Below are 12533 nucleotides of genomic sequence, written 5' to 3' on the forward strand. Positions count from 1 at the left end.
TGCTCCTCCCAGTTGAATTTATTATCAAGCTGTAATCCCAAGAATTTAACACTGTCCACTTCTTCTATCTGCTTGTCATTATATGTTAGGCATATACTCGTGGGACATCGTTTACAAGTTCTGAAATGCATGAAGTGTGTTTTTTCAAAATTTAGTGTCAAAGAATTGGCTAGGAAACAGTGATTAATGTCCATAAATACTCGCATTTTACTAGCCGATCTTTCTAAATCCACACTTGATTTCCAATTTATTGCAATGTTTGTATCATCGTCAACCAAAACAAACATGTGCTTGCCGCTTATCTGCGTCGTTGTACGGATGAAAACCGATGCAGTACAGTATCTGCTTGTAACCAACCAGTACGGATGGTAGGAAAGATAATTTGCTCATTCATCCTATCGATGCAACTTCCTTTTCACTTTCCGATGTATCCGGAACTTCATTTATTTGGTGTTATTATGCATAGGAACTTGTTGCTCGTGCTGTGGTAGTACGTGAGTTATTGCAACTTACTTGTCTTTAGCCCGCCCGGCTAACCGAGCGGTCTAAACGCGCTGCTTTCCAGGCGGGAAGGCGTGCCGGTCCCCAGCACGAATCCGCCCGGCGGATTAGTGTCGACGTCCGGTGTGCCTATCAGCCTGTGAGTGGTTTTTAAGGCGGTTTTCCATCTATCTCGGCGAATGCTGGTGATTCCCCTTATTCTGCCTTAGTTACAGTATGTTGGTGATTGCTACGCAAACACCGTCTCCACTACGCGTGCACCATAATTATCCTACCACACAAACATTTGGTGTTTACACTCGTCTGGTATGAGACGTTCGCGGGGGGTCCACTGGGGGCCGAACCGCACAGTAACAATGGGTTCGGTGTGGAGCGGCGGTGGGGTGGGTGGACTGCTGTGGCCTTTTGTGGGGTTGTGGACAACTGTGGGTTACGGCCGGATGAAGCCTCTCCGTCGTTTCTAGGTCCCCAGTTTAATACATACGTACATACGTATCTTTTGAAGTCAGTTATCAGAAGTTACGTTTTAAGCCGATCATAGGGCCTCCCCAGTTCGTTTGACGAACAGGTTTAGGGCGTTATCTGTGGCTGAAGATGTCTATGAGCCGTATGCAGCCATTCATCCTGTTCCAAAGGAAGCTTCTTGGGCCGCAAGGTCTGGGCATTCTCAGAGGGTGGGTTTGCCGGTAGTTAGGAGCTCCAACGTTAGGCGCATAATGGGGCCCCTTAGGAACATGGCTACCAAGGAAGGGAAGGAAGCCAGTGTGCACTCCGTATGTATACTGCGGGGAGTCACTCCGGATGTGGAAAGAGTGCTCCCGGTTGCCATGAAGTGAACAGGGTGCAGCCAACTGCAGGTGGTGACTCATATCGCTACCAATGACGTGTTTGTCGCTTTGGACCGGAGCAGATTCTTTCTGGTTTCGGCCGGGTTGCAGAGATGGTAAAGACTACCAGTCTTGCTTGCGAGATTAAGGCGGAGCTCGCCATCTGTAGCATCGTCGATAGAACCGACTGTAGTCCTTTGATGCAGAGCCGAGTGGAGGGTCTAAATCAATGGCGCAGGCGGTTCTGTGACCATGTAGGCTGCAGATTCCTTGACTTGTACCATCGGGTGGTGGGTTTCTATTACAAACAAAAAGCGGTCACACGTGTAGCGGGGGCTGTGTGGAAGGGACTGGACGGTATTTTAGGTTAGAGCGTCCCAGAGAACCACAGAAAGGGCGTCCGCCTATAAGGGGTCAAGTAAAACACAGTAAGTTAGTTGTAGAAACGATCGGTATTATACTTGTAAAACATAGATACAAAGAAGGTACCTGCGAGGAAACCAAGGGTAACAGAAGAAATATTTCAGCTGATCGATGAAATGTGAATGTACAAAAATGGTCAGGGAACTTCAGGAATACAGAAATACAGGTAACGGAAAAGAGAAGAAATCGAGAAAGATATGATTGTGGGAAGGACTGACTCACCATGAAGAAAAGTCAAAATAACCTTCGGTGAAATTAAAGTTAGGGTGGTAAAATTTAAAAGAGTCGATATAGAAGAGATAGGCGACCCATTATTAGAGTTGGAATTTAAAAAGGGTTTGGAGGGCTTAAGGTCGAATACAGTGGAAGGGATAGAAAACATTCCATTAGAATTTCTAAAATTTTTGGGGGAAATGGCAACGAAACGACTACGCATGATGGTGTGTACAATGTATGAGCTAGCGACGTATTACCTGACTTCCGGAAAAATATTATCCACACAATTCCGAAGAATGCAAGAGCCGACAAGTACGTGATTTACCGCACAATCAGCTTAATTGCTCATGCATCCAAGTTTCTGAAAAGAATGATATTCAGAAGAATGGAAATAAAATTGAGCATTTGATAGATGACGATCAGTTTGGCTTTAGGAAAAGTAAAGGAACCAGAGAGGCACTTCTGACGTTGTGGCTGATGATGGAAGGAAGACGGAAGAAAAATAAAGACACATTCATCAGACCTGTTAACCTCGAAAAAGCGTTATAAAATGTCAAATCGTGCAAGATGTTAGAAATTCCGAGGAAAATAGTGGTAAGCTACAGGAAAAGACAGGTATTATACAATCTGTACAAGAGCCAAGAGATAAGAATAAGAGTGGAAGACCAAGAACGAAATGATTCGATTAAAAACCGTGAAAGACAAGGATATAGTCTTTCGCCGCTACCGTTCATTCAGTACATCGAAGAAGCAATGACGGAAGTAAAAGAAACTTTCAAGAGTGGAATTACAATTCAAGATGATAGAATATTAATGGTAAGATTCGCTGATACCATTGCTATCGCCAGCCAGGGTGGCCGACCGGTTCTAGGCGCTACAGTCTAGGACTGCATGACCGCTACGATCGCAGGTTCGAATCCTGCCTCGGGCATGGATGTGTGTGATGTCCTTACGTTAGTTAGGTTTAAGTACTGAAGTTCTAGGGGACTGATGACCTCTGAAGTTAAGTCCCATAGTGCTCAGAGCCATTTGAACCATTTTTAAAGCATTGCTATCCTCATTGAAAGTGAAGAAAAGCTACGAGACCTGCAGAATGGAGTGAATAGTCTAATGAGTACGTATTGACTGAGAGTAAATAGAAGAAAGATGAAAGTAATTGGAAGCTGCAGAAATGAGAACAGCGAGGAACTTAAAATTAGGACTGGTAATCGCGAAGTAGAAAAGTCAAGAAATTCTGGTATCTAGGCAGCTAAAAAAGCCGTGATGGACGGAGCAAGGGCATCAAAAGCAAGCTAGCATTGGCAAAAAGAGCATCCATGGCCAAGAGAAGTCCATTAGTATCAAACGTAGACCTTAGTTTGAGGAAGAAATGTCTGCGAATGTCGTCAAGAGTTCAGCTTTTCGTGATAGTGAAATATGAGCTGTGGGAAGACTGGAACAGAAGTGAATCGAAGCATTTGACATGTAGCGATGCAGAGAACTGTTGAAAATTAGGTGGACTGATAAGCTAAGTAATGAGGAGGTTCTTCGGCGAGGAAAGAAATATATGGTCAAAACTGACAAGAAGAGCGGAAGAATGTCAGGGAATAACTCCCATGCTACTAGAGAGGATTGTAGAGTACAAAGCAGAAGTGTGAGGTATAGACTGAAATACATACAGAAAATAACTGATGACGTAGTGTAACAACAACAACTGTACATATAAAAATTTTTCTTCTGATTTTCGATAAATTAATATAAGCGAAGTTTTAATGCCATTTATTTTCTTGTCATGTCGTTATGTTAAAGACACTGTAAACACATTTCAATGTAAATTTTAATATTTATGTTAAATTTCAAGTAATATTATTATAGAAATGAAGTTTAAATAATGTTGGGAATATTGTAAGATGTAAAAGCTGTAATTGTACGCCTGGTCCGTACGTAGGCAATGTATTAGGATATGTGAAATGTAAAACCTGGGGTGAATACCCTATCTGTAGGGAAGAGGTAAAAGGTGGATGGCAGGCGATCGCGGGAAAATGCACACGGGCGCGGTACGGCATAACGGGCTCAGTTGACAGTCGGAGTTGGGCACCGGTCTGAGGAACACGTTCCGGATCGAGGAGGTTATCCTGGAAAAAGTGGTTGCATTTGAGCCTCGGATGTGCCGTATCCGACGACGATACAGCATGGCTATATCCAATAGGCACTGAATTAAAAAGGATTACGACGCCAAGAAGAAGCAAAGTGCCGATACAGCAAGAGCCATAGCTGTGATTATATGTGTGCTGTGCGCCTCGCCATCTCGCTGCCCGCCAACCGCCGCATCGACTTGCACAGGTCAATTCTTTACAAGTGTATCCGTATGGACCAGTGTTAAATTTGTTCCTAACTGTTCAATAATAACTTGACTTTTACCAGAATTGCCCTATTAATTTATGATCCTAATCACTAAACTGGACAGGGTCCTTTCCGCATGTTGTGCAAATCCGAGTGTCCCGAAATGAAGATTCAAAATTCATGTTAATAGGAATTACGTGCAGAACTATCTATGCTAGAAAGATATTCAAAGAGCTTTGTTGTTAATGAGTATTTTGGTAAATAATAGACTTGACCAAATTTGAAGATGATGTTGAAAGTGGTTTAGTAATGAAGCTTAATTAATCAGAGACAAAAATAATGGTAGTTAAATGAGGAATTAATAAGACAAAAAGAATAGTAAATCATATTTTGTATATCTTGAATGCTTCATGTTTTCAATAGTTAATAGTTTCAACACAGTGACCATAACAGTTTCAGTGTCTCTCCCTCCCCCCTTCAATCTTTTCTTTTCTATTCATTTAAATGTTAAAGTGCACGGCACTGATTTGATCTGCAAAGTGAAAGTCAATGTAAAACCTAAATTTATCAGTGTTTTTTCCTTATTAAGATAAGACATTGTATGTATGTTTCAAAAGTGCTATTTCTAGGGCAACCTATGCCCGATTTCAGTTGGATCAATAGTCAAAATGCAGTGTGTAGTAATCATTGTAGTGTAATGTTGTGTATTTGTAGCTTGTCCAAATCAGTACAGAAAGGGAAAATACTAGTTTAGTAGATTTTTCTGGTTCTAAAATTTTCCATATAATGCAGTATTACTACGTGTGGTTATGTTTGTACGTACATCCACTTGTACAAGGGAAAAACTCACGTAATGCCTAATTAGGCTGGCGACCGTATTATTAATAATTGGTAGCATCTGCTGCGTAGGTTTCTTGTCCGTATTAACGTGTAGTTGCACTTTATACTAGCTTGACGTATCATTGTTGTTACTGACTGGGTATAAGTCCGATTTTGCTTCCATTCAGGTACATGCGGTCATCATATTTAATAAAATCCTTTCTGATAAGGTGAAGCCCGTCAACTTATCATAGTACAGGCTTTAAAGAGTTAATACGCAAGAGCGGAGACGTTACAAGTGGCTTTTTCGTGACAGGACTCTTTGTTCTGTTGGAACAAGCTACGTAAACGTTAACGCTGCTGCAACGTTACAGTAGGATGCAAGTGCTACTCCGTGGTGAAACGTCTGGCATATCGAGAGGCTGAATGCAGCCTGAAGGTATTGATGGCACGTGAGGCGGCAACGGTAGTGTACAAGCGGAACAGAGCAGCATGAAGAAACCATTTGGCCGACGATGTGTGGTGAAAATGGTGAAATGCACTGACAGAAGCAAGTCTAACAAAGAGGATACTCAGTATTTTAAACATAGCTGCGCAACAGCAACGGTTCCACGTAATAAAATTATTAACAGCCGACCAGTTGCAATGGATAAAGAATTCTTTACCTAGGTTTCAACAAATTTAAATTTGTTGAAACCAAGGTAAAGAATTATTTATCCATTGCAACTGGTCGGCTGTTAATAATTTTATTAAAGAGGATACTGTTAGAACACGGCGACTGCAGACAAGCTTCTCAGGAACGACAAAGCTGGTCGACTAGTCTCGTACTACATCTGCACCTACACCTCTGCACCTACATAATTCACAAATCTTCATATGGTGCTTTCCGGAGGATACCCTGTATCGCTGCTAGTCATGGCCTTTCCTGTAAATGGAGTGGGACAAAAACGACTGTCCACATCCTTTTGTACGATCCCGGATTTTTATTATTTGTCTTCAAGGGTCCTTACACAGGATATATATTGATGGCAGCGTGATCGTTCGGCTGTCTGCGGGAAAATATCGATTGTTCAGACTTTTCCAAAAGCGTTTCACTAAATGAACATCGTCTTCCTTCTAGGCAATTTCAGTTGAGTTCATAGAGCATTACCATAATACTCGAGTGTTGATCGAACCTACCGATAACAAATCTAGCATTACGTCTCCGAACTGCTTAGACGTTTTCCTTTAATCCAATCTGGCGAGAATCCAAATAGCTGGCTCAAGAGTGGGTCGCACAATTGTCCTATACGTGACCTCCTTTATAGCTGAGCTACAATTTCATAGAATTACCCCAGCAAACTGTACTCATCAAAATGCCTTTCCTGCAACGAACCTTATTCGTTACTTACTTTTCAAGTCGCTTTGGGACCCCTGTGTATTTTTGCTGTCACTATCACTGTTATACTGTGATGAACATCTATCGAAAGTTTGCGGAAGGACGCTGAAACTACAAAATGTAGGACATGAATGTGGGAGGCCTACACGCTCTGTAAAGGTCTGACGACAAAGTACAGTGAGCGCGCAAAGACAAATGTGCCTTAGAAGTCAATACCACTAATCCAAGGAATAATTTATTGATCATCAGCCACATTGAAGGCTTGCTAGAGATCAAAGTATTCTATACAGTGCCCACTTCACGAATTGAATAAATCTAGCTGTCATTGTTTTAATGTACACGCTGGAAGAAATTATCGCACGAACCACGACCGTCAGAAATTTTAAAGAAGTTGGATGTAAAGTTTCCTTGTAGCAAGGTGACTTACGTGTGACGAATAAAAACACACACACATACACACACACACGCACACACACACACACACACAAACACACGCGCACGCTCAAACAAAAAATTGCTCCTCATTAGGACACATGTTCTAAGATATTTTTAATTGAAAATTGACATCACTAGTGTTCTTGAAAATCATTTGTCCTAATTCACTCTGCAAAAATGAGAACGATTTTGTTGATTTACCCAGTTTATTGCTTACATGTGTTTGTTGTACATACATCCGTTAACAATAAGTAACTTGCTTCGTTACGTACGTAATCTTTGAAATGTCCTGTTTCCGTGAAATAAACGTGAAAACTGAGACGGCTTTGTTTGACTAAGGTTCTGTTTCATCTGCGTTCTGCTGTGCTTATCCAGAGAACGCTGTGCGTATTCTGTGAATTTGCCACAATAAACAAAGCGTGTTTGTCTGTACGATAACCGCGCAAATACTAAAGCCCGCTCGAGCCAGGTCGCGGTCAAAGGCTCGTCAATATTTCACAGCAGACTTGAAAGGAACTGACCTCTCTGCATGTCTTATTGCTGTTGTTTTGAAAAGAAGATTACAAACAAAGTGTAAATAAGCTGGATCGGAAGGAATGAAAAATGTCCTGAATTTTCGAATTAAAAATGTTTCTAATTTTCGTGCATTCAGTTCTGTTCATGGCTTAAGCCTTGTGGCTGCCTTCCTCAACACAGTACTCTGTATAGTAAACGAGTGTTAACTGTTGTGATGAATAAGGTACACGTGATAATTCGATAATACTGCAATATCTTTAATGTATTGACCGGTCGGAGTGGCCGAGCGGTTCTAGGCGCTTCAGTCTGGAACCGTGCGACAGCTACGGTCACAGGTTCGAATCCTGCCTCGGGCATGGATGTGTGTGCTGTCCTTAGGTTAGCTAGGTTTAAGTAGTTGTAAGTTCTAGGGGGCTGATGACCTCAGATGTTAACTCCCATAGTGCTCAGGGCCATTTGAACCATTTAATGTCTTCTTTTTCTTAATTACATCACTTGCTTTTTAAAATATTAGATTAACTACTGTGGTTTTAAGAGCTGCGCAGTGTTTGAAGGGATCAATGCGACGGTATCTTAGATTGGCCAGTTAGTTTTACGCATTTTCACTGTCCTTCCCAGATATCGCAAATTGATCTTACAATATATTTTGTACTGTAGAACGTGTACTAATATTACGATCACACAAGAATAAATATCTATTCGCGCTAAGAGTAGTTATATAGGAAGAATTATTATAAGTAGCCAGAAGATATCTTGTCTTTTATCTATCTCTGGTACTACTCCAAACATGTGTTGGTGTTTAGTAAGATATCATACTTTATAAGTATAGCTGGTTCCAAAATATTTTTCCTCATAAACTAACACATAATTTGCCGTTCCCCCTCCTCTCTCTCCTCCAGCAATTATTTATCTGTCTTTATGTTCTCTGTAATACTTTCAAAAGTAAATCTAAGTGTAATTGTTGTTTCGTGTAAAATAAGTCTACGTAGAATGCTCGAATGCAGTAAATTTCTGAATCTAATTCTCACTCTAAATATTAAAAGAAGAATAAATTTATCTGCACTTAATGTAGTTTCGGAAATTTCTAAAAGCTTTACTGAGAGAAGAAAGAGCTACTCCTATTGTATTTTTCCCCTCTATTAAAATTAGTTGGAATTATAAAAATATTAAAGTTTTTACTTTTTTAACTGTAATAACGGAACTTTCCAGTTCTATATTTTACAAATCGCTTCACTTTCTGTTGGAAGAGCGGAACGGATAGGCAGAAAATATGATTTTGTATTGATATTTTAAACATAATACACTGTTTCATTGACGTTAAGTTATAGGTTACAAGCAGAGGAAATTCACAAATAAGCAGTTAAATTTTAGAACATTTACACGTAATTGTTTGAAAATTTCTAAATAACATCCACATATTTTATGTAGACAACTAAACTGCTGTTGAAATTGTTGTGGTCTTCCGTCCAGAGACTGGTTTGTTGCACCTCTCCATGCTACTCTACCCTGTGCAAGCTTCTTAATCTCCGAGTAACTGCTGCAACCTACATCCTTTTTAATCTGCTTAGTGTATTCATCCCTTGGTCTCCCTCTACGAATTCTACCCTCCACACGTCCCTCCAATACCAACTTGGTGATCCCGTGATGCCTCAGAACGTGTCCTACCAACCAATCCCTTCTGTTAGTCACATTGTGCCACAAATTCCTCTTCTTCCCCAATTCTGTTGAGTACCTTCTCCTTAGTTACGTGATTTCCTCATCTAATCTTCAGCATTCTTCTATAGCACCACATTTCGAAAGCTCCTATTCTTGTCTAAACTATTCATCGTCCATGTTTCACTTTCATACATGGCTACACTGTACACAAGATTTTGAGAAAAAACTTCCTGACACTTAAATCTATACTCCATGTTAACAAATCTCTCTTCTTCAGAAACGCTTTCCTTGCCACTGTCCGGCTACATTTTATATCCTCTCTACTTCGACCATCACAGTTATTTTGCTCCCGAAATATCAAAACTCATCTACTACTTTGTCTTATTTCCTAATCTAATTCAGCGTTACCTGATTTAATTCGACTACATTCCATTCTTTTCGATTTTGTTGATGTTCATCTTATGTCCTCCTTTCAAGACACTGTCCATTCTCTTCACTGCTACTCCAGGTCCTTTGCTGTCTCTGACAGAATTACAATATCATCGGCAAACCGCAAAGCTATGCATGTGGCATTTATTTTGCGGTCATCTCATGTTAGCAGATCATGAATACTGTAGCCTACAGAAAGCTGAAGCTTCTGCTATGTTCACAAGCTCAAATCTATCTCACTGTTAGCAGATGGCTGTATCAACAATAAGATAGAACAAATGTACACAGAAATCGGTTTTTGCAATCTTCCATCAATAGGATTCACATGTAAATTTCGTCTCCATTTCCTTGAGAAAATTTCTTATCTTTAAAAATTCCGAACCAGATCCGGGTTTGTCAGCACGTACTTTGGCATCCGTTATCAGTCTATTAAAGCAGATACAGATCAATGTAGTGGTATGGAGCAAGATTTCTCTAGAAGTCTATAGTCTGAGATGACGACTCCTTGTTTGGATATTATTATTTGATATTCAGTGTGAAGGGAGTGAAGGGAGCCGTTACAGCTATTGAGGAAGTGTCTTTCTTTCTGTGATAACAGTTCATTTTTCGTCATTCAAGAGTTTATTTCTCGTCACTGAACATTGGCGAAATTCTCCGTATTTAGCTGCCAGGAACAGTTTGAGTCAAAATGCCCTGAGGTAGCGTTTTATTCATGTCCTCTTTGTAGATGAATGAGAGCGTTCACGCTTTCCAAGCGGTGGATCTGGGTTCGATCACTGGTGGCAGAATCATTCCGAGTCGACGACGCGCCCGTCACGGAAATGGCATGAGATAAAAATATTTGCGCCATGCTATGAGCGACACAATATACAATATTTATTTATTTGCAAAACTTGTAATAAAATTGTGTTATTATATATAGAAGGTGGACCACAACACATAGTGAAAACTAACACTGACTAAAGTATACGATGACAGAAGGAATACCGCTCCGGTAAACATGGATTCGTAAACAAGCCGATTGCGAGACAGATGTTAATGTATGACAAAGTGCCACCTCTCTCTCCAGTACTACATAATATCTTAGTTAATAAATATGTATTTGAAATGTTGACTTTTCTATTAATTCCTCATCTAATTGAGCGCAAATATCCCCCGCGGTCCACCTTAAATCGCGAACCGATGGGGATGTGGTACATCCATGATGGGGCACAGGCATATTTTGCTACTGGTATAAGATGGTACTCAACTCATCAATATGTCCAAGATGGATTGGTCGATTAGAGCAGTACTTGATACAGAAGTCAGTTGTGGCTTGTAGCCACACATTCATAATTATCGGTCGCTGCCTCATGTTCATTGGAACGTTGGCTACTCTATTATTGTGTACTTTCACCCGTGCCAGTCTTCTCTCTCAATTATGCTGCGACCTGCACACACGTCTTTCACTTATGGGCCTCTGTTGCCCCTGTCAGTATGCCTCCCAAGCGGTCGCTTGTGTTGCGGGTGCCTTAAATCTGCTCGATATTTAAGAAAATTACACGTCATAAAAATTACTGAGACACTCTGGTAAGAGCTTTTCCAAAAAGTAATAAGAAGGCATGGAAGCTCCCGCATAGGGATCGTAAATCGACTGAACAAGAATGGGGCAGGAATCTGGATACCTGGTCAGGTAGCAGCTCTCTTGATGTGACACCTACATTGCGTAAGACATGATAAGCTGACGTTCACTGGTGTTTTAGCTTTGGAAGAGTACTTGCAAGATTATATCTACTATTGACACGAAGTCAAAACTTAGCTACTCATTCAACCTAATATAACAAGCTTATTGCTATGGCCTTACTCCACAGAAGTATATAAATATACGTTTTATAAATTCCAATACTGTTTTCTTGATGCATTCAAATATTTATTGTTTCGGAATTTCTAGAAACGTTGGAAGTGGCACTCAAACAACTAGTCAAGTTACTTTGTAGAGACAATGCTTCTGGAGCTATACCATCAGACATCTGTAAAAGCATCATCCACACAATAACGAAGACAGTAGTGATAGAAAAGTTCAAAAATTATCGCACAGCGAGCTTAGTGATTCACGCAACCAAGTTACTAACTGGAATAATATACTAAAGAACGGAAAGAAAAATTGCGGACCTGTCAGATGACGATTGTTTGCCTTTAGGAAAGGTAAAGATAGGAGAAAGCCTCCTCTGACGTTGCGCTTTATAATTGAAGCATTAAAAGAAAATGTGAAGTTCTCGAAATACTCAAGAAAACAAATGTGAGCTACATGTATAGGGGGTAATATGCAATACACACAAGAATAAAAATGGAAAGTACAATAAAGGATATCACCCTTGCTTTGGGTAGCAAAGAAATTACAGGCAACATTAGTACTGCCATAGTGCCACGTTAACATATTTGCAGTTTTCACAAGAGAACAATAAAGGGAGTTCGAGGTACAAACAGAAGTTCTATATGAAAAATAAAACACTAAAAGACGAACACCATAGACTTAGCAGTAGTTACAACCGTGACAAGTTTACTGTACTGCAACCTTCACAATAGATCAGTGATAAGAGTCTAAAGTACACGTGGTAAAAATGGAAATGAGCGTATGGCATCGATGACCGGGAGGCACCTATTCGGGGAGGTTCGGCCGCCAAGTCCAAGTCTTATTTAATATGACGCCACATTGGACGACTTGCGCGCCGGTGATGGGGATGAAATGATGATGAAGACAGTACAACACCCAGTCCCAGAGCGGGGAAAATCTCCAACCCGGCCGGGAATCGAACCCGAACCCGCTTGCAAGGGAGGCGAGCACGTTACCACCCAGCTAAATAGGCTGATGTACACGTGTAAGTTTAATACAAATTAAAAACACACAATCCATAGGACAATGGTTTATGCTACAGCTGTTTTGCGCACCTATCGCACCCTGTAAGCAACTCTTAAAGAAGGTGCATCCCCAAACTACACTTCGTAACCTCAGGTAACATTTCGTTTTTATA

Source organism: Schistocerca nitens, chromosome 2 (assembly GCF_023898315.1).
Source record: "Schistocerca nitens isolate TAMUIC-IGC-003100 chromosome 2, iqSchNite1.1, whole genome shotgun sequence".
Lineage (NCBI taxonomy): Eukaryota > Metazoa > Arthropoda > Insecta > Orthoptera > Acrididae > Schistocerca > Schistocerca nitens.